The sequence below is a fragment of the Papilio polytes genome, unplaced genomic scaffold (assembly GCF_000836215.1).
Source record: "Papilio polytes unplaced genomic scaffold, Ppol_1.0 DF824146.1, whole genome shotgun sequence".
Lineage (NCBI taxonomy): Eukaryota > Metazoa > Arthropoda > Insecta > Lepidoptera > Papilionidae > Papilio > Papilio polytes.
The window spans coordinates 2,997,648-3,020,235 of NW_013525058.1; the positions used below are offsets into that span (position 1 = coordinate 2,997,648).

At 34.6% G+C, this 22,588-nt stretch overlaps 1 protein-coding gene across 1 annotated transcript in view; it reads left to right on the forward strand.

Moving 5' to 3' along the window:
• LOC106111736 overlaps positions 1–22,588 on the forward strand; it is a 114,021-nt gene that overhangs the window by 15,904 nt on the left and 75,529 nt on the right. The gene's annotated exons all lie outside the window — the stretch shown is intronic.

Here is a 22,588-nt window from a genome sequence, read left to right on the forward strand (position 1 = left end):
TGTGATTAATCGTCTCCATCAACTTGTTATATAAAGTGACATTTACTTGGAATCTTTTTTTTGTTAAGTAATTTAATTCAAATAGTATTTTTCAAATGTAAAGATCTGTTCTTTAGATTTTAAGATATTGCAGTAAATGATGATTATGTGTATATTTTGATGTACAACTTTAAAATTATTGTGTATGTGTCTTATTTCAATTACTTCGCCCGCGACTCCATCCGCGTGGAATTGGAAAAGTCAAAAGTAAGTACCCTATGTGTTCCTTCAAATGATAGTTTCTCTATGCGTTTGTCTATACGTCTATGCCAAATTTCATCGAGATCCGTTCAGCCGTTTAGGGTACTATCTTTAACAAACATCGGATGGATGTCTGTTAGAGTGTTTGTGAGAGAGCGAGGGAGTAATAGTTTGATCTTAACATTAGCATTTATAATAATAGTTACATCTCGATATGTAAAGTAATATGATTTTAAATGTTGAATAAGATGTAACCTAGAAAGAGATGGATGGATTGCGTGAAAGGTGACATGATCAAGAAGGGAGTGATGACTGAGATGACGGATGATAGAATGCTTTGGAGGACGAAAACCCGGTGCGCCGACCCTACGGGAGTAGGATAAGGCAGGGGAGATGATGATGAATAAGATGTAACGATAATTTTGCTTACTGTATCTTTATTGTGAACGTTTAATTTACAAAACACAAACGTTTTGAAGTTATTGAAATGTACACATAAAATCTGGCTTATTGTTGCATTCGGATACCAGACGGCCTTACGCTTGTTCTAGCATTTGACCTAATTTGTATTCCGCAATATGAAAATGTTTTAACCTTTTCTAGATTCATCGAATTGGAAAAGTCAGCGGTCAAGAGATGACGGATCAAAGGAACGTTTGTAGCTATTGTTGTACTGTTTACGGTACGATCGTGGCGTGTCACTGCCCTGATGGTACCATAAGCTAACCAACGGTGGCAAAACGCAGCGTCTTGCCTCATTTCACCTGAAGATGTATAAAGCAAAAGCTAACATGATGAAGAATGTAAATGACAAAGAAGTTATCTAAATGAGACAACCGGAGGTTTGCTATTTATATGTATGCGTCGCGGTTGCTTGGGCGGCCGGAACGTTATCTCAGTGGGAGACAGCAAGCGGCGACGTCCGGTTCTGGAATGTGCCATTTCCACCTGGCACTTTCAACGGAACAATTGTTAACAGTTTACGACTGCCAGTCGTTGCGGACGACGACTAAAAGCCACTCCGCCATTATGTTGTAAAGATATCCCCTTTATAGACGAGGGTTTTGTACTTTTTGATAACACTATAATAGCGAAATGTTTCTTTCTGTGTGATTCAGAACGTACAGTTTACAATATTACAATGTTAATTTGCAATGACAATATTTTCAAATAAGAATATATATTTTTGTGCCTAAAGTTTTATAAATAGGCTACGTAATTTGCAATGGAAAAGTATGAGATAGTCGTAGCATCAAAAGCTCTCGGTTCGTTTTTATCGGCTCTCCAGTGGCGATGGTTTATCGCTACGATAACGCTTTTTAATGACGGACGCCCTTTTCAGCGACGCGCTGTATTTTACGCTTTTTATACTGTTACATATTCTATGATGACCATTTGTTTAATGACAAAATGTGTACCGTTTATCGTGAATTTTTACTCTGTTCCACAAATTGTCTTTTCAGAGATGACGATATATAACTTTAGAATGTTGTGGTTTTTACAAATGTAATGTTCGTAAGAGGTCTCTTACCACGTTTGGGTTTTAGCTTCCGATACTTAGGCACAGTTTCATGCGCCATTTTGAGATAGACGACGATAAGTTTTATGACTCTTTCACCAGTGGAATCCTTCAGTTGTAATGTTAAAATTTTTTCATTGAATTGCTTCAAAGTCTGTTAATCAGAGTCTGTCTTTGACACAGACTACTCATATTATAGGTAATTTGATTCTTGTTTTACTTCTATATTGTGTATTATATTTGTGGCAATTTATTATATGATGATAAATGTTCATTCAGAATCAATCGCCTCTGTTGTTGAGATTAACTCAGTTATCCACGGCTTTGCTAGCTCGTTATTGAGCTCTTTGACTCGTTCTGCATTGCAAGTGGGACACGGAATGGCTCAACGGTTACAAATCACGTATGCATGCACTCAAAGGTTAGAATAAAGTCTGGACGTTTGCTTGTTACATCTTCGACTTGGCTATGACTATGAACTTTGTGTTGTTTTAAATTATTTGAATCATGGTGGGTATTTATAAAAATCTTTTGCTTGCAAGCTTCCTTCTGATTTTTTATTTTTCTTTGTCTATGATATATTTAATTTGGTTGTGTACTTCGAACATGCAATTGGTGTACCTTTCCAATAAATAAATAAGTTTAACAGTCAGTACACATGCTAAAATTAAAGAAATCAGGAGTATTAGTTCAAAGTTCTCGGTTATTGAGATAATTCTGTGGATTTCCTAACCTACCTGCAATTAAGACGGTAAACGTAGAGGTTTTATAGGTAATAAGCTAAGTTTTGTTAGTGCTCAGGTACAATTTGTAGAGGCAACGTTCAGAGTGCTCGTTTAGCCAACTAGTTTGTTCGGCCGACGCGGTGGTGGCGAAATTAACAAAGTTGTTTGTCGGATTGCTCGCTGCCCGAACAACTTCCTCTCTTACTATTTAAATTTACATTTAAAACACTTTTTATATTAACTTGAGATGAACTATTTATTATGTATATTTTGGAAGAGCGAACGTTTTTTGGTTATCTGGCCAATCTTATGGTAAATGTTTTTATTATCATAAACGAAAGCTACGTTTTACCGTATGTATTTTTATTTTTACAAAAGCATAATAGAAATTGGCTGCCGCTAAAAGAAATCCTGTGTAAGTATACCGGGTATTACATTTAAAATAGCTTGAAAAGAATACTGTTTCGAGTTGAATAAAAAATATAAATAATCCTTCTTCCTTCTTGCAAACAATTGAAAAGGGTCTTAGAATGGAATGGCTGGTATCGTGACATCGCTTGATATTAAAATACTTTATGCTGTTGCTTTTACTTTATTTTATTCTGCAAATATCTACGTCACATCTCACAAGTCTAATTTGCTTGGTGTTCAACTTCCTTCACAATCGTTATTGCGTTTTAAAGGAACAAGGCGTTTATAATTTATGTAATAAAGGCAGAAAGACCTATACTTGTAGGGGATAATTTTATTTAGAAGTCCATATGGCCCCGAAAAGGCACATAAACCTTTTTGTACTATTGATTGTATGTTGTGACATGATTCTATTTTATTATCAGTACATTTTGCCAAGTTTTAAAAATAAACGGATAAAGTAATGTCTTAGCGGTCGATAACCCCAGTTGGAAAAGCGATTACATACACGCGAAGCAGTTGTAAGCCGACCTGACCTGGCGTAGACGTCTGATAGTTTAACAATTCAATGCGGTAAGACTAAAGGAAAATTATGCTATTTATAAAAGTGATATACGTAGTGTACATATAGGTTTATAGCTTAGTGAGTGTCTTGATATGTAAGTTGCCTACTCTACGATTAACATAGATAGAAACATAGTCTACATATCGAATATTATCTGTAAATAAACTCGTTTAAAAAAGGGCTACGGTCAACGTCGAGGTGACACAACAGAGGACAAGTCATTGGCATATACCGAATTAGCTAAGTGAAATACCATTTGACTGGTCATATTAACCTTTAGACGGGTGCTTTGGTTTTTGGGAGTTTATAACGGGAAAATGCGTTACACAACCCTTGACAGTCGTAGATTGCACAGATTATATCCACCCCTTTTAAAGGGGTTAACGGTGTTTTGCGTTAAATTTTATTTGTTCTTCTGGAATGGATTGGGAACCTTGAATTTGCACATTGGTCACGAAAGTTTAAAGTTAATTGTCACAGTAAATTCGTGCATGTGAAATTATAAAAATGGTGATCATTAAGAAGTTGCTCATCGTAATTGTAAACGAAATGAGGCAAGTCCGAATGAAAACGGAAAGGTCCAACGCCTTTGTCTGCAGAGAGCCCCTAATGACTGAGGGCTTTAATATTTAAGTACCCTCTATTTCAATTAGGTAAAGTAAACTTGTAACTTAAGTATTTTAATGTAATACTAATTTCAAATACCTGAAACTTAACGTTTATGTACTTTTTGTGGTCTCTTATTTATTCATATGTTTAAACTAATGGCCTTCTTTTGTTAGATGCAATGAATGTTAAACAGAGTTTTCTTGAAATTATAGAAGAAATTTCTAGAACCCTTAATATGCAGTTTAAACAACTCTTCAGACATGCAGAGATTTACTTTGTAGATGTCCACAGCGAATACATTAAAATTTGCATTACCCACTTTACTCGAGTTGGTAATTTAGTTAAACTTTATACAGGTAACATTTACGTCATTCGTGAGCTCCGGTTGAAATTATAGTGTGCGATTGTTGTGAGAAATAGTTGTAGTTTAGCAGGTCGACGGACCACGACCGAGTGAGGGAAAGTCAGTTTCACTAACGTTTATATAGCTACGGCTTCGTTTACAAATCTACGGTACGTGGTTTTGAAAGTTTTGTGTCGACTGTTGATATTACGATCCCTGTACTAAATTATTTAAAGATTACAGTGACATTAAAGATTTATGAATACAGAGTTATGTGACAATATTTAGAAATATTCTGTATCAATTGTGCGTTTGTTTTGAGAAACTAAAATATTCTACATGGTGTAGTAATGATTACTTCAATTTTATTCTGCAATATGGGTTTGAGGCCTTTGTTATCCCTAATGGATTTTACGGCCAAGTTTTTTAAAAAACTTTTGTTGAGCCCGAGACCATTGTGGTGCTTGCGATTGTTATAAATACCAATTAAGCAAGACAATGGGCGTTTAAGAGGAATTCTATGTCCGTATATGAAAATAATGGAGCCCCATGGACGTAAAAATGATAGCTATATTAATGTCAAAGTAACAATTATATTTAAGAACTGTATTAGAGAAACAACAAAACTGTATCGACGAATGTTAAAATTTTCGTCTGATAAGTCCAAAAGACTAGCATTCTTTCTTGATCTATACCATCTTTAGTTTCTATGAGATCCTGTTTATACGGTACTTATATTAGGATACTAGCTGTTTCCGTGCGGCTTCATCCGCGTGGATTAATAAAAACATTATTTTATTGTTTACATTTGTCAAATTCTCAATTGCATATGTCAAAATATCAATTACCTTACTATGGCAATTTGCTTCCTTGATGTTGGCAACTTATGGTCTCTTTCCCCTATTAGTGTTTTTATCCAAAATATTTAGCCTCTAAGTTTAACGGCATGAAAATATATAGCCTAAAGCGTGACGTAGTTGTAGGGATTTTTATAAAAAAAGAATTATTCATATCTGTAATTGCTGACGTCTTAGGCAACAACGTTTACGATTACGTTGAATTGTTCTGTCCAATTATACTTTTACATTCTAGGACCATTATTGATGAATTTCGTATGGAGTAGTGGTATTATGCTGTCAGTTATTACGCTTGTTACGTGTTATCAGAGTGTGCTTGGTGACGGTAATTGTGATAACTTTATTAGGTTTCGGCATAGTACTTAAGATAACGACGTGCTTTTATCAGTCGTATTATCGTCCTGGTCAATATTTGATAGTATGAAACTGCGTATAGCCTGTTTATAAATTAAGAAAGATACTCCTGTTTTAATGTTTACTAGGTATCTTGTTTTCAAGGTGAGTTCCGCGGAGATCCCGGACCCCTTTACTATTGCACTAAGTGCTGGCCACCGAGGGGGGTTTAGTGGGTACAAACCTCACACAACCATGTTTCCCCCCAGAAAGAAGGGTATCTCCCCCGATACAAAAAAGAGGTATCTTGTTTTCAAAGTAATAATCTACCTAGCAATGAGTAAGACGTTTTTTTATGAAATATAAAGAAAACTGTATAAAAAAAACTCAATCATAAACTCATAAAACTTTCAATTGATTTCTGGCGATAAGAGAGTGATTTGTTTCGATTTGCAGGCGCCAAAAAAAAATGGAATTGGTTAGAATTTCTGGAATTTTATGTATCTACGTTGACTTTCATGTTCTTACACTTTGGAGTGTAATGTAAAGGATTTATTTAATGCAATGTCCGCAAGCAGACGACATAGAGAGTATTCCATACACTTTGAACACTTTGTAGTCACTGATTACCATCTTGCCGAGAAAAAATCTACTTTACTAGATTGGAACAGAAAGCGTTTGAAAGCTCTATAGAGTTAAAATGCGCCACACTGCAAACAAAAGCACAGAAGCGTCGAGTTTGAACGTTTTCATTTAGTGCAGTTTGAGAGGTTCTAATTATTGTGCCGAAATGTTTTGGGAATTCTCTCCGCCGTTTATTTATTTCAGGCGAATGAAACAGTTTTATAGTTTTTGATGGGAATTTGAGATTCGGTGCATTACCTAGATTAATGAAAAATATACCAACAGCGACATTCAATTATTTAATGGCTACTTAAATAAGGTACTCCCTTAGTAAGTACTTATGGACTTCATTTATAAATATTGGTTTAAAAGCTTGGGTAAATAGCGCCGTGAATGTCTGTCCTTCGAAGATATTTCTACGTAGTGAATTAAATTGAATATCAAGAATTTAATTCCGTACTGAGATGCGCTTCGAGGAAATGCTGGCGGGCGCTCTGTGAAATTCATTTATCAAAGAATCCTTCGCCCGTGCGACTTGCGGTGGCTCCAAGGTGTCAATAGAACTATCCTCGATGCAGTCGAGCTGAGACAAATTTGATAAACCGAATGAACAACCATTTGTCACACTTAGTTGGGCGAGATAAAGTATTTGTTCAGAGGGGACTTCTATCATTTCTGTTTGTTAGTTCTGATTTACCTTTTGATATGAGAGGTGGAAAATGTACCTATTTTGTTATTCTAAGCCCTATAATCTGTTAAAACACCTCGGAATATTTTATGATTTATACTCGTGGCTTAATATTTGATTAACGGTTTTTAATGCATTTTTTGAAATATATAGCAATGGCATTTTTTACAATCATTGTGTTCTTTTATATTTTAAATATGGTTTATGATATAGATTGTTAAGTTACGTTGAATTGAAATTGTTTTGAGTTGTATTAGTATTCTCTACGAAGAAACCTTGTGATGAAAAGTGTTTTTTAAAATGCCTTATAAGAAAAAAAAAAACAAAATTCTAAAGGTGAGTTTAAAAGGAATCGCGCTATCGAGATATTCTTGTTATAAAAATTCTCACTTCCAGGCATCGATGAAGATGCGAATAAAATTTCATTTGTAAACCTTTTCTAGTTCTTGAAAGGGTTGGTAATCAACTTTGAAGTGAAGAGCAGAATATTGCCAGCACTTAAAATGTTACTACGATTTTTTATAAAAAGGTATTGTTTTTTTTTTTATTTTTTTCTATATCGTTTATTAATATTTCGTAGTTGTTTTAACATTTATTTAGTGATGAAGTAATTTTTTTACTAAACAATTACTGATTGTAAAATATCTTTCTTTAACCCTATTTCCATATTGTGATATTATGTAATGGAGTAGGGAAAATGTAGAAGTAAAGACGACCCTAATAAATAATAAAATAAAGTATGTCTGTACGAAAATATTGAGGTAAAATGACAGGTTATAGCGTTCGGATATCATTTATCTATATTTTAGTTTCTTGTATAGGTACCAAACTTCAATTTCCATTACTACAATATTGATGGAACAAAATTTCCCAAAAATGTACTATACCGTATTTCGAGAAATATTATCTTGTTCGTCCAACCTGACCCCTGATAAAATAAGACAAACGTAATTTATCAGTGGTGTATACATTGAGCTTATGTATTTCCCGATCATTAGTTACCCTGTCCGGGAAGGGGAATGATACCAGTTGCACGGCGAAACTTTCACAATATTTGTCTTTTATTCCGTCCGACGATTGATGGAGTGTTTTATTTCATTGTTCTGTTGTTTTTCATCCCAGGCGATGAATAAAACAACGGTTTTACTAAAATCGACAGGAGAGCAGGTAGGCTTCTGTTTATTGTATGAAATTTATGCTACAATTCTGATTTTTTAATGTAACGACAAAATTTGCTTAATGGTAAGAGTATGAGTGTGGTGCCGGAGGCCCAGTTTAGTCCCTTTCCCGTTTCATCCTTTTAAAATAAGGGAAGGGTTGGATGGGAAAGTGGATTTAACGGTGGAGGAGACGCATAGGAAGGGGAGATATCCTCTTTTTGTGCGTCTTCTTCTCCGTTGATTTAGGGTAGGTAACGCCTGTGCAATTGCGGATGTCTATGTGCAGCGGTCGCTTCGCCATTTTGGCGGATTTAGGTGGCCGTTTGCTCGTTTGCCACCTTATTGTATAAAAAAGTAACAACGAAATTGAGTATGACAGTCAAATAAACGATATACGCTCTAAAATGTCGAATACGTTTTTGCAAACAAGGTAATCCAGATATGCGTATATGTTCAAAAAGATATAGGTACGAGTATTGCGGGAAACAGTTGGGCACCTTAAAGAATAATTCGTTCAACTACAAGTTAAAAATGCTTAACTATTCAAGAGCCTGAGTTGGAACTGCGGTAAGGACAAAAGCGCAGCGGCGCCATCTCCGCACCTAATTTTAATTTCAAACTGGTTATAAAACTTCCCGTTTAACATACAATTATTTTACATTTTGTACAGAGAAAATGTTTGGAACCATTCCAGCCGCTGAGTTTCGCCGTATTTCAACACGACAGAACTGGTAATTCTTTCTACACCATTTTCATGGTTGGCTTTACATAATTTTTCGATTTCTCCTAATTTATCTTCTATTTGCTATTTTCATAACTTTTGGATTAGTTAAAATAATTTAATATTGATATAATAATAAAAATCACTTGAAGTTTTCTCATGAATAGACTTAATTCTCAAAAGGTCTTTTGTCTGCGTTTGTATTTGAGTTTATTTATTTTCTGTCCTAAAATAAGATGTCAAGTATCAAATTTTGTCTCAAATTGAATTGAAAAGTGATTTATAAATGCTGGAAGTGCACTTTTGGTAAATGGAAGTAGCGAGCACTTTACAAAATTCGTACATCAAGGACTCTGATAGATTTAAGTAGGAGTTCGTTACTTATGGCTTTTCTTTCTATTGTTCACTTTCTTGATACTCTTTACCATTAAAAAAAGTCTTTATACAGCACTTCGAGACTGCACGTAAATATGATTTTCTTTATCTAGCAACTTTAGAAGTGATTGTTTTCCAGAACAGCAGTAGCTTTATGATGTTGCTAGCTTTTGACTGCGACTCCGTCCGAGTGGAATTAAAAACCAAAGTGAGTAGCCTATGTGTTCTTCCACACTATCCTTTACATCTATACCAAATTTAATTGAAATCCGTTTAGCCGTTTTCGCTACAAACTCTAACAAAAATCTATCCATCCATCCATCTAAACTTTCGCATTTATAATATTAATATGATTGTCATCTTATTAGATATATTTTGCTCTTTTCTATTTTAAACTTTACATGATATTCTTTACTCTATTTCCATAAATCTTTTGCCCTTACATATGATGATTTCTCAAATTGTTGTGTATTGTGTTCTATCTAAAACTAAGTTTAGAAATTGTCTGTAGCTTCATTGTGATAATGATTTGGCAATTCAGCTTTAGCCAGTAATGTTAAAAAAATTAAACATTAAAATTCCAACGGGAAATGTTTGGTATGATCCAGCGAGCCCGTGCAGCGACGCCGGTTCCCATTTAACGCTGTCACTTGTAGCGTAAAGTGAAATCGGATTCGCACAGCTGCCATACAAAGATAGCTCTCGTGTTTTGAAAGCATTGTATGGTTCTAGAGATTTTATTATTTAATACAAGTAATTTTTAACAGATATATGCTAGTCAAAATATGATGTCAATCTTTCACGTATTACCTGTAACACAAGCTATTGTAGCATTACATTTGAATAACTGTCTTACTGATATAATAAATCCGAAAGTTTAGATGGATGGATGGTTGTTAGAGTTTGTAGCCTATACAGCTAAACGGATCTCCATGAAATTTGTTATAGATGTAGAGGATAGTCTGGAAGAACACACAGGCTACTCACTTTTGTTTATTTTAATTCATAAATAGATAATTTGAAGCATTAATCTTGTCACTGTACGGGAATACATTGTTTGAGAAGTTGTATGCGTGTCTACTTGGTATCAGTCGGTAGCAGCGGCAGTAGCTTGTCGTATAACTCGTAAGTGGATTAAAAGAACTTTGCATATCAACTGACTAATTCTGCTTCCTTCACATTAATGTTACCTAATTTTATTCACTGCGGTTATAGAGTTTTATGGAGTATTTTGAGCAGGCACTGATTTTATTTAGACACACACTTCTCTTGAAATATACCGGATATTGAAGGCATAAAGTTACTAGTATTAATTGCGTTGCTTTAGTGATTTAAACATATATATTGATAAGTTTTCTGACGTACCTAATCTTCTATGAGCAAACTAACTTCGTGTACCTATCTATACTATTATAATAAAGCGTAAACACACACTACTTTGTTGCCTAAGATGTCGGCAACTACAGCATGTTTTTGAATATTTTTTTTAATAAAAAGCCCTACACTTACGTCACGCTTTAGGCTATACATTTTCACGCCATTAAACTTAGGAGGTAAATATTTTGGATAAAAACACTAATGTGGGAAAGAGACCATAAGTTGCTGCCAACATCAAGGAATCAAGACTGTCAAGGATTGTCATGTCATTTTGACATTTGCTATTGATAATTTAACAAATGTAAACAATAAAACCAAATTTTCAGAATTTCATGCGGATGAAGCCGCACGGGAACAGTTAGTATTTTGATAAAGCGTAAACACACACTTCTTTGTTGCCTAAGATGTCAGCAATTACAGCATGTTTTTGAATATTTTCATTTTAATAGAAAGCCCTACACTTACGTCACGCTTTAGGCTATATATTTTCACGGCATTAAACTTAGGGAGTAAAAATTTTGGATAAAAACTACAATGTGGGAAAGAGACCATAAGTTGCTGCTAACATCAAGGAAGCAAGATTGCCAAGGTTTGTCACGTCATTTTGACATTTGTTATTGATAATTTGACAAATGTAAACAATAAAATAATATTTTCATAATTCCATGCTGATGAAGCCGCACGGGATCAGCTACTTAGTTAGTTGTAAAATGAAAATCCATAAAATTAAAGCAAAGTAAATTAGTTTCATCAAAATATATTAATACATTGAAAACAGGTCACGTCCTTTATAGACCTTTAATTAGAAGGTTGTTCGAACGCTTGAGTCATTGCAACATCTAGCGCTGTAACAAGTAAATGTTCCATTTGAATTTGCAATTTTAATTTAAAAGTGTAAAGGGAAGTGCTCTCGCTAGTTTAGCAGTGCTTCGGGAAACTCATTTACTTGAGACTCCTTTGTCTCGGAAGGTTGCGTTAATGAACTCCTAGATGCAATGACAGCTGAGGTAAACTCCGCTCTCCGTACATCCACTGCTCTATGCTTAGATAGAGCACATTTCTTATGTAGAGTCAAATAATTGAATTCCCTTAGAATCGAATGTTGCACTTAAAGCTATGTTTTATCTCCGATGTTGCTATGACGAGTTTCGAACCTATTTGCATAATTAGCGTCAAAAGATAGTCAATTGAAATGGGGACTCTTGAATATACAGGATGTTTAAAAATCTCAATGTTTTTTATCTAAAATATCGTTTCTGAAACCAATCTTTTATGGTATTTAATCTTATTGTATATGATAATAAACTCAACTACTGGTGTAAAAATGCTAAAAAAACTGTTTCTCTTCAAGTGTATTTATGTAAATTCTTAAAAGAAATAAATATCTCATTAACGCCTTCAATACTTTTTACATGTAACATTTGTAACAGGAAGAATTGTAACCGAAAATAGCGAAAATGTATCACGTTTTATTGCTTTTGCGTCAGTGTAAAGTATTTCCGGTAGCTAATTGCAAAAAGTAATTGTATAACGTAACGGTTGACGTCAATAATTCCTACGCTCCGGTTATTTGTTTAAGTCAATGTAACGACATACATTTTAAAGGTGAACTTTAACAAAGGTTTAATGTATTTGATGAAACAACGATATAACTCACGCCCGTTTCTCAAAGTAGATAGATGTTGTGTTCCTGTCACATCTCTCACCTATTGTGTGTAGAAAATTTAAATGTATACTTTTAAAACTGTTCAAATTTGAACAGATTTTGCTGATAGCATATTTGCACATGACACCACAGAGCGTATTAATATCACAATAGTCCGCGAGTGCCCTATCTCGACGTCATATCAGTTTATAGCAGAATCGTTCGCAGTTCATTTAATGTTCCACGCTGACAATACAACCAAATAAAAGCACAATCCATTTTAATATGCTTTTACTTTAATATGATTATCCAATACTATGTTTTGAACAGGAAAACAGGCTTTATTTCCTACGTATGAATGATTTCAATGTTATTTATCTTGGGAATTTTTATTCTTTACTAGCTTTCGCCCGCGACTCCGTCTGCGTGGAATAAAAAAAAACAAAAGTAAGTAGGCCCTGTGTTCTTCCCGACTATCATCTACGTCTGTGCCAAATTTCATCGAGATCAGTTCAGCAGCTTAGGCTACAAACTCTAACAAACATCCATCCATCCATCTAATCTTTTGCATTTATAATATTAGTATGATTTGAGATTTATCAATTTAATTTTGAATACAGTAAGAGGAACTTAAATTCGAATGTTTACATTTTTGTTCACGCTATACAAACACAATTTTCAGAAAGCAAACCAGTTACACCCTTGAGATGTAAGCCTATTTTCGCTTTCCATTATTTTTGGGACCGCTCCATAGCGCGACCGGGACCTTGTACGTATTTTATTTTAAGTCTATTCAAATTTTCTACAATGTAATGATATTGTTTCCATAAGTGTCATTGTCATTTCTATTATGGGTTAACTAGATCTCAGAAATAAAAAGTTGTTGCTAAAAATAGCTGATAGAACGAAAAGACAATAGTACCAAACCAAACCGTACATCGTTTGTCTCGAGCGTCCGATGACCACAAATCAACGGTAATCGAGTTAACCAGTTAGAAACGGCTCTGGGTTTAGACAAACGTGCTGTTGACATCGCGTTAGAATGGTCTCTCAACGCGAAACAAAGCTGTGCAGTTCAAAGCTTTGTACAAACTAACAATTACATTGATTACAACTATTGCATGCCCTGCATCTTGTGTTTATGGTACAAATTATTTAATATTGTTTGTTTTGTTTTGTTTAACTAAAATAAGTAATAACTTGGAAATACATTACATCTGTTCTACAATCTACTCACCTAAAAAGATGTATTAAAAATTAAAGGAAAACATGTATGTTTGTCATAGTTTCAAGCTTTGACAGTTCCTTAGTAATATCTATACTATTATAATAAAGCGTAAACACACACTTCTTTGTTGCCTAAGATGTCAGCAATTACAGCATATTTTTTAATAATAATTTATTTAACAAAAAGCACTACCCTTACGTCACGCTTTAGGCTATAGATTTTCACGCTGTTAAACTTCATTTGGATAAAAACCCTAATGTGGGAAAGAGACCATAAGTTGCTGCCAACATCAAGGAAGCAAGATTGCCAAGGTTTGTCATGTCATGACATTTTGACATTTGCTATTGATAATTTGACAAATGTAAACAATAAAATAAAATTTTCATAATTTCATGCGGATGAAGCCGCACGGGAACAGCTAATGCAATCATAATATTATATAGCTTTTTACTTAGTATCTTCGAACTGGTAATTCAAAGGAATTAGTTACCTACTTTATGAAAATTATATCTCAGAAACCGAGTCTCAATCCTTTAGTAAGTCCAAGACTTTAGTAAGTCCTGTTGCATCTCGACCGGGTGAAAATCCGTCTGCGAAATTAAAGGGATTAAAGCGGATCAAGCTAGGATTATTGTCCAACACTCCAGATGTTTGGCTGCATTTCTCTAAGCTACGTTGTTCCTTTGAAGTTTGCGGTTTTCTTTTGTTAGAACTAAATTACTATCTCCTTTGTACAGTCCGTATAATTTTCTTACAAAGTTTTTATTGGCTTAAAATGTAAAATACTATTTTATCTGGGATTTTGTTTGTGACAAATCTATATTTGTATACTAATATGAAAAGGAAAAAAATGTATTTTTATGTATTGAAATAACTCAAAAACTACTGGGTAGATTTAAAAAAATCTTTCACCATTAAAAAGCTACGTTATCATTGAGGAACACGAGCGTTGTTTTTTTATTACTTTTTAATTATACTCAGACGAAGTCACTCGCAACAGTTAATATCAAATATACTTACGCTTTCCAGTAATTTATGAATAGGTTCTTAATATAGTGGCTTATTGACCGCATTAGCAGCCGCCATTCGCAAGGGTAGCGTGTGACGTCATTCCAACAGATGCATGACGTAAGTGTCCCATTTGTTACTAGATGTGTCAGCTATCAACATATCTACTGAATAAAGCCTGCAATGTAACGAATTCAAAATATCATTGGAGTAATTACGCATCTAATGCACAAAGTGAAACTGCCTACAGGAATTCATGTATTCGCTCTTGAGAAAAATTGAATTGAATGTAATTCATCATGTAATAAGTAATAACTAAGCCAAATATATCTTTGATACAGTGCATACTTCCGTTGTTTTTTCTTTTTTTAATTAAAAAGCATTCGCGTATCGAGTTCGTATACGAATGTAAATAATTTTATTTTCATGTTGTCAGCGATGATTACATTTGATGCTGGTATCCAATGGTTTATTAATTTGTAGCCAGCCAGCAGCGACGTCGGGTGCAGATGACAGCCTGCGATTGTATAATTAATAACTCACATTTGCATACCGTGCCGCGACACGTTGAAATAAAGCTCCGCTTTGGCAATTCAGTGGCACATCATGTCTCGTGTTTTATAGCTCCACTTATATTACTGATGTATTACAAAGCTGTTATAGTTATGTTGTCCACAAGCAAGCGATTCTACCAACCCCTTTAAGCGATAAGCCAGTCTTAATAGCACAGAAACTAGAAGTAATGGTGCTTAGTTTTATTATTTGTAATGCATATTCTACTATTACAACCGTGCAGTTTTCACGAAACATTCTGCTGTCCACAGCCGTGTTGTGGAGTGGTGTGTCCTCGGCGGTATTTCGAAACCAGTAGGCAGGGTCATTCGAGAAGCGAGCCTACTAGTTCCTCAAAGGCCGGCAACGCATCTGAAGTTCATCTGGTGTTGCGGATATCCTTGGGCGTCGTTGGTCACCTCGGTGATCTCACCGTCGTTTGCCGGCATTTCATATAAAGTAGATCTCTCTGCTATTGGCGGAACATATTACGAGGATCGATACAATTAAGAAGAAGTTTATAACCAGTTATACTACGAGCTGCTTATTCTTTGGTTTGTACTATTTTAAAAGTACACAACATCTGAAATCTGTGTTGTATACAAAGATTCATTTGGCAATCAATGGCGATGCATCGGGCAATAAACGTGGATTGCGGCTGGTACAATGCGCTCGGTTTTTAATTAATCTAGCCGCGTGTACAACGCCGGCTCCGAGCTCAGCACTCTAATGTTTCCACAGCTACTGAGCATTGTTACCAAAGCTTTTGTTCTGGCCGTTCAAAGCTTTTGTGTCTTGTAATAAGTGTTATTGTTATGGCCGTACATACAGATTTTATTTTTTAGTTTTATAATATTGACGGATTGTTTTATACAAATATCTTTTGAAATACACCGTACTTCTATTGGTTTAGGTAATATAAGCATATTGGTTTAGTGGAAGTGGGAAGATGACCACAATAAGGTCTCTGGCTAACTCATCTGATGAAACATGGAATTGCTTTCACTTTATGCATGTATTTTGTTTTTGTACTGGCCTAGCCGCCCAATTTATGAAGCAGATTTTATTACGGGCTCTACCACTGTTTAAAATTTCCAAATACTTTATTACATTAACAGTGATATTTTCGAAAATAATAATCGTTTTTTTACTCGTGACTAAAAAGCAGTAGTTTGCTTTCGTTTTAAATCATTTCAGTAATTTTTTTTTTACTTTTCTTAGATATGTCTTATTTGTGTCATAGACACTTTTATCGGTTCAGTGTAATATTAATCTGTACAGTAGAGGCGCTGATTTTGATGTGTAAGCGCTTTGGCGAAGCATCCACGAGTGGATAATGAATGGGTCTCATTTGCATATTATTGCACGCTGAATTAAAACGTGCTATCTAGATAGCTGACAAGGCCTTCAGCGACATTCATTTATTATCAATTTAATATTCGTATGTCGATAACGTTGCTCACTTGTTTTTTAGTAGAAATGACTGTTAAATTGTAAAAAAAGTCTGGAAGGTTTTAGGTTACACATAATACCGTGCGTCTGGTCTATTGTTATAATACTACATTGAGAGCAAAGTATTAATCTAACTAACAAAGAACGACAATGAAAAATTATAAATAGTCTCGTTCATGCCACTGAGACCACAATAAAGGCTGGGTGGTCCAGTTAAACGGTTTATAGACCCCAACTGGTCTGTCCGTGACATCTGCTTTGTCCGAGGTGTTATCTCCTGCCACTTTATTAAATTGCCTATTCCGTTCTATAAAATTGTAGACTTAAATCTATGCATAGATCTTCCTCTTCTTACTAGTAATATGATAAAAAAACGTTTTGGCATTGTCCGCGCATTCAAATGCTGCAGAAAAGGAATTAAAAATACGCTTTTCTTCGTAATTTTGGTGAAAATTTGAGGATGATTCGGAAAGAGCATTTCATAGTAGATGTAGCGGACTGATTGCCCTCGTTTGGCAACATCACGCGTCCCCTCCCCCGCACATCCCCCACGCCGCACCCCGCACCCCGTACTCGCCCGCGCCGCGTCAATAACTGATTGAAATAGGTTTCATCGCGGCGGCGGAATGTAAATCCATTTAATTTCAAACTCGACCTATTTGCAATTACAAATACTCGAGTCTTTTTACAAAGACCTTTTTAGTCATTTTCATGTGAAAAATCAATCAATCTTTACATCAAAATCTCGAAATATTGTCTCTTTGTTTATATCTTACTAAATATAATGGTGAAAACTTGATGGTGCTGATGGTAGCAAAATTATCTTAAGAAAACTATGTTTCACTTGATTTGTTTTGTGTTTGTACACATGCGAGCACACTGAAGCAAAATTTGTGAACATAAAATACAATAGTTTGGAATGCTTTTTGGCTTAAAACGTTTCAACATCCATCGCTGAGGTGATTGACATTTAGAAATGGAGGGTGTAGTAAAGGCGGTAGGGCATACATATGTAACGCGTCTGTCTGGCCACCCCGCTCGGACCCTGCACGCCATTCCGACCAGCCGACTAATGCCTTTACTTTCATTATATTTATTTATACTTTATTGAACACCATAATATATATTTAAATTGTTTAACAGTGGTCAACTAACAGTACCTTCGACCACTAGAAGACTTATATTAACCCGAAATATTGACCCAAGTGAAAGTAGTAAAAGCTAAAATTTAAATTGTCTTATGTTCTATTCTAATCTTCCTAGACATGTATTACAAAACTTAAAAATTATTCATAAGAATGGAATAAGTGAGTTGTTCATTGTTTTATTGCGATAAAGTAATCTCTTCTTTCCAGATGATTATAAGTACTCTTACTAGCTAAAATGTAAATGGATTCTGAGGAAACGGGATATGACGGCCTCGAGTAACGGATTGTCGCTTCTCAACGTGTATTTACATTGGAAACGTTTTGAAATGAGATTGTGAAAAATCACTTTATACTGTACTAGTTTTGTTTAGGCTTATTTAAAGATTTTCTTCTGCGGAAATTTTGATGCTACTTAATGTTTCAGCAATATCTGTTCATATAACGATGAATCATATCTGCATTCTTTACATAAAAATGTTTTCATTGTTTTCTTATGTAATTGATACTATTTCTTGGTTCGAGTAGTTTATTTCCTTGTGTTTTATAATGTGTGTCCGATACCAGCATCAGTTTATAGATGTCTCTGTGGTCAATCGAGCGCGCCGGACGCGAGCCGCAGACGCCGCAGCGCTTGCCGGTAATTACGCTTTGATAGGATCGCCGGACGATAACACTTGCAATAAACATTATTCAATACATCGTGTGTTGACCTCCTCGAACCATTCGACCAACATACAATATATCTCTAAGAGTAACTGCACCTTCTTTGTAGCTTATAAGAATTTGAGTTATAAGATTAATTCTAAAATGTCGTCCGTTTAAAAATATGAGCCAGATATTCATAAAATATCTTAAATGTGGATAAAAACTTTAAATCGGCAGAGTTTGAGAGACGCTATAATGATATTATGACTCAACAATGATCTCTTCTCATGAAAAAAATTAATTTCTACGTACTCTTTTACAGATATCGCCATCTCATTTATTACAAAAAACAATGTTGGTAGCCTATTAGAAGGACTAAAGTACTGAATAGACTTAATCCTAGTATTCTGTTCCCGTGGGGGAGGAGGGATTAGTCTGGCTGATCTAGCGGAGACATGTTTCCAATTCTAAATCCGACTCGTAAATGTCTTTTACTACAGACGTTTACGGTAGAATTAATGTGGCTGTTGATTAAAAAATAAATGTTTTTCAAACGCAAAAGAGGCTAACATAAATTGGTAAATATAAAACGTATAGATAGTTATCTTACTAATATTATAAATGCGAAAGTTTAGATGGATGTTAGAGTTTGTAGTCTAAACTGCTCAACGGATTTTAATGAAATTTGGCACAGATGTAGAGCATAGTCTGGAGGAACACAAAGGCTACTCACTATTGTTTTTTTAATTCCACGCGGACGAAGTCGTGAGCGAAAGCTAGTTGAAAATAATTTACTATTATTTCTTGATCCCATTTGAAGCTAAAAGCTTGTGATTTGTAACATGTTTACTACATCGACTTATTATGGTTTAAATACGTGTGTAAAAGACTTATCAATAGCGACAGAAATACGATTTAAGAAGCTTTAAGATGTGTGTGAAATAATTTATACACGTGTAGCTTTAAGCTTCTAACGTCGTGCATGTTAAAATATTTCTGAAGACATAGAAAATGTATTTATATTCGTTAAATTTTGTTAACAAAACCTGTAACTATAGCGTATTAATTCTTGTACAAGTCCAAAGGATGTAATCTATAAGCTCTAAGTATTAGAGTTAGAGCTCTAAGTATAGTATAATTGTAATAACACGTGGAAATGTTATTACAGAGAAGTGCTGGAAGCAATTAACCGCAGGGATTTCATTACTATGCCAATTAAGGAGACAAAACGCTGTTATTAATTCTCGTGAAAACATCGGAACTAAATTCTCAGGTGTACGCTGTTATTCCGTAGCGTTGTTATAATACATTTCTATCCAGTATGTGAGGATGTGAGAAACGAGTAATGTTATTGGAAAGCCGTATTTCAGAATTTCTAATCAGAGATCAATAACCTTAAAGGTTTTTTACATATTGTTAAAGGACATTCTTGGTGTTAACCCATTCACAATTTGAAATAATAGTGTGAAAATCTACCATAGTCAAACTAACGTGATTTTTTTACGTTAAAACTAACAAAATATGCAACAAATCTCATAAATCGTTTAAAAGTAATTTTTCACAGTATAAAACTGTGCTATTTTATTTAATGAACCCACTGTGACCCTTTCCAAGCTATAGAAATCCATTTAAAATAATCCACCTTTATGAATTACGTGACTTTTGAGATCGCGTGCGACTTAATATAAAAGCAATTCAGAGCCACCTTCAAAGCATTTTCCCAGTATAACGTTTCCTTTATACTAAAAGCTAAACGGTACTAGGGAATATTAATAAATGTATATTTATATGTTATTGATTTCATATTAGGTAATAACATTTATTGAATATGGAGACCGTATTCTAAACGTTTGACATTAAGTTGGAAGCGAATTAAATTTGACTGTACATTGCTTTTATTAAACAACAAATCAAAAAAGAAATCATCCTGTATATCTGAATATCTCTTGAACCTTTTCCCAGCTAATAAACAACATGGACCACAATATATCGACAAACTGCCGACGGGCGACAATTACTCCTTTGTAAAGCCAGTGTAAATGAAGCTTGGTTTATTGCTTTTATCTATGTAGCAAAGTTACAAGAAAACATGATATGTTTAAACAATTATCATTACCTACATAATCTTAATAAGATTATCGTAAACTCAGTTATTGCAGTATCAATATCGCCTTGGCTCTTTAAAATCTATGTTTAAGGAGCCAATGCATTCCGTTTCAAGTACATCTTACATAGTATCAAAACTATTTGTAAGGAATGCAATTATTACAATAAAATTAAACTTATTAATAGCTTCTGATATGTTCAATGTGAAACTCAAGTATTCGCGCAAATCTACGACGGGGGAGGACCTCAAAGAATTAACGCAGAATACTAATAACTTTTTTGGTGGTTTTGATGGTACTTGCCCTATTCATACCAGCTGTATATTTATCATCAACTTGCCCTTATCCCTTACGGAGGGTCGGCACAATATGTGCTGCTCTTCCATACGTGTCTATCAGCCGTCATATCTGAATCCACTCCTTTAGCGTATCCTCTTTCACACAATCCATCCATACTTTCTTCGGTCTTTCTCTACCTTTGTAGCCATTCAATCTTAACACATACCCGCTGTATATTTAACTGATATTTTCTTTGTTACAAATTTGCCCATAAATTACCTACGAAAACTTGTTTATTCATTATATCTTGAATTCAGACAAGCTTAAGTAAAATATAGTCTTGCGGCGCGATGTCGCAGCGGCGGGAGGTTGGGTTCAATAAGACTGGGTTCAGGAACGTGGCTTGCACGTTAAGTAAGCCACTGCGGGCACCACAACAGGAACCAACCCATGTTTGTCTATAATGTCTCGTTCAAAAATGGATATTTTTGTTTTGACAAATAGTAGTATGGCAATATAAGCAATTTTTAAAGAAACGCGTGCGTTGCTAAACTATTATTATACTATTCTTGTTATATTCCGCTATAAGTAAAATTATGGAATGTTTCTCTAGCTTCTCCTGTCTTACTGGGTTGACTAAAGGGATTACTGATAGCAATAAGGTCGCCCTTGCGCAAATTTCGTAGCTTAGTTTTAGTTTTCTATAGTAATATTTGTTCAAAAAGAATTAAATAATATTATGGAATAAAATCTGATGTGTATCCGACTAATGTACGGTCATTGCAATGTCCCATGTTACATAGCTCCTCATATTCAGAATATATCATTACTGGCATCCTTTCATTACACGATAGCGTAATCATAGGATGCGAACATTCACCAGACGTCAAATATTGACGATTTCAGTCTGAAGCAGGCACTCGCAAGTTACTGTTTGAATAAATTTTGGTTAAGTTTAAATTGCTATCGATAGGAACAGATTGAAATGTTCTATAGAGTAAAGCGGTATCTAGTATGGCTAATGCATGTAGATCTAACAAACTGTAAAATCTATTCGATTTATGTGCAATACTAGCTTTCGCTCGCGACTCCGTCTGCGTGGGATTAAGTGAGAAGCCTATGTGTTTTCCAGACTATCCTCTACATCTATACCAAATTTCGAAATCCGTTTAGTCGTTTAGGCTACAAACTCTAACAAACATCCATCCATCTATCTAAATATTCGCAGTCATTATATTAGTATGAAAGTATGAAGTATAATTAATGATTTAAAACTGGTACATGTACCTTGGATATTTGGTTTACTTTTTTGTTTATAAAAATAATGTTGTTGATATCGTTGCACAAAAGCTAAATCGGTTTGCGTTTTATAGTATTTTATCAAGGAAATTTTTGTTAAAAGTAAATGTTGTAGGAGCAGCAATGTATAGCAGTGTATCAAGGGGCGAGCAATCAATTTGGTATCCTTTGCATGATATAACGATGTTATATCGGGCTTCATTACTCGCTCCGATATTCCCTCGAAACGATATCGCAGCTGCTCCTTTATACAGCAGCTTCTGCATCAACGAGTTTGTCTTTCCTGTATCTAGAAATTGATTGGATGTGGACAAAGGTGCAGTTGATTGTTTCTAGAATTAATTGAATATTCAATACCACTTATTGATATTGTCGTTGTACGAACAAAGATTGCTTTTCAATTACAAGCATGTGTAAATTCTGCTTTTTTATTGTTGGCGTTTACTGAATTGTTTTCATGCAAGTTACTTTTTGTCAAAAAAGAAACCTTACAATAAGGTTTGTGAACAACGGTCACGCATTCAAATTTGTCGAACTCGTCGTTTTTGTTTTCGTATTTTTTGTGACTTTTAGGTTCAATTTAAATTTATAATCCGTGTATTTTAAATTATAATCATACTAGATACATTTTTTTAAACATAGATTAGAATCAAGGGTGTTATCCCTGCATCAGTTATCTG